This window comes from Macrotis lagotis, chromosome 1 (assembly GCF_037893015.1).
Source record: "Macrotis lagotis isolate mMagLag1 chromosome 1, bilby.v1.9.chrom.fasta, whole genome shotgun sequence".
NCBI classification, from domain to species: Eukaryota; Metazoa; Chordata; class Mammalia; order Peramelemorphia; family Peramelidae; genus Macrotis; species Macrotis lagotis.
The window spans coordinates 317,268,063-317,269,419 of NC_133658.1; the positions used below are offsets into that span (position 1 = coordinate 317,268,063).

The 1,357-nt window shown below is 38.6% G+C and overlaps 1 pseudogene; it reads right to left on the bottom strand.

The window, feature by feature from the left end:
* Positions 1–366: 366 nt before the first annotated feature.
* On the bottom strand, positions 367–696 carry LOC141517183 (large ribosomal subunit protein P1 pseudogene; annotated as a pseudogene).
* Between the last annotated feature and the right edge of the window lie 661 nt (positions 697–1,357).

Here is a 1,357-nt window from a genome sequence, read left to right on the forward strand (position 1 = left end):
TTTTACCCTCTGCTTCTAAGATATAAGGACAATTTTTCCTGGATTATTTTTTGAAAAATGAATCTAAGATCTTTTCCTGTCATGACCTTCAGATGGTCTAATAATTTTTAAATTATCTCCCCTGGATCTGTTTTCCAGATCAGTTGTTTTACCAATGAGATGATTCACATTTTCTTCTAGCTTTTCATTCTCTTGGTTTTGTTTTATTGTTTCCTTATTTCTCACAAAGCCATCAGTTTCCTTTACCTTCATTGTAATTTTGAAGGAATTTTTTTCTTCAGTGAGCTTTTGTATCTCTTTTTCCATCTGATCAATTCTGCTTTTTTTAGTTGAATTAAGCTTTTTATTTAATGTTACAAAAATTATTTAGTCAAACAGACCAAAATCAATGTCAGCATAGGACTCCTCAGATTCTCCTTTTTTTGCTTCTTCTTTCTTCTTCTCCTGAGCTGGGGTAGCTGTACTAGCAGGAGTAGCACCTCCAGTTGCTGGGGCAGGTCCACTAACTCCTACATTGCAGATGAGACTTCCACTATTGACATTGGACAGAGTCTTTGCAAATAATCCAGGCCAGAATGGTTCAACATTCACACCTGCTGCTTTAATGAGGGCATTAATTTTATCTTCTGTGACCGTAACTTCATCGTTGTGAAGGATGAGGACAGAGTAGATGCAGGCGAGCTTGGAGACGGCCATTTCAGGAATGGAGGAGAGTTGTTTGTAGTGGTGCTAGCTGCTGACTGAAGTGGATTCACCTCAACATGGCCTTAGCTTCTGAAGAAGAACTGAGAACTTTACAGGCAACTGAGGAGAGCGCAATTGTGCTTTTTAAGGCATTCTTCTCTCCATTGTCCTTTTATGCTGCTTTTTTCCATTTTGACTTAAACTGGTTTTTAAGATGTCATTTTCTTCACTATTTTTTGTATCTCCTTCACCAAGCTGCTGACTTGGTTTTCATGATTTTCCCTAATTGCTTTTATTTCTCTTCCCAATTTTTCCTCTACCTCCCTTACATGGTTTTCAAAATCTTTCTTGAGCTCTTACATAATCTGAATCCAATTCATATTTTTCTTGAAGACTTTGGATATAGAAGCTTTGAATTCTTATCCTCCATGGGACTAAAGTAATTGTTTGTGGTTGAGTTTTTTCCTTCTGTTGTTTGCTCATTTACCCAGCCTATAATTTGGTTTTAACTCTTTGTTAAGGTGGAGCTCTGCTTCCAGGATGGAGGATGCACTTTCCCAAACTTTTGAGGGAGACTGGAATTCCCCCCAGAGACTGCAATTCCTTCAAGGTCCTATGAGAGGGTCTGACTGCTCTCCTGGCCTGTACTCTGTTCTGGGGATGACCACAAGCA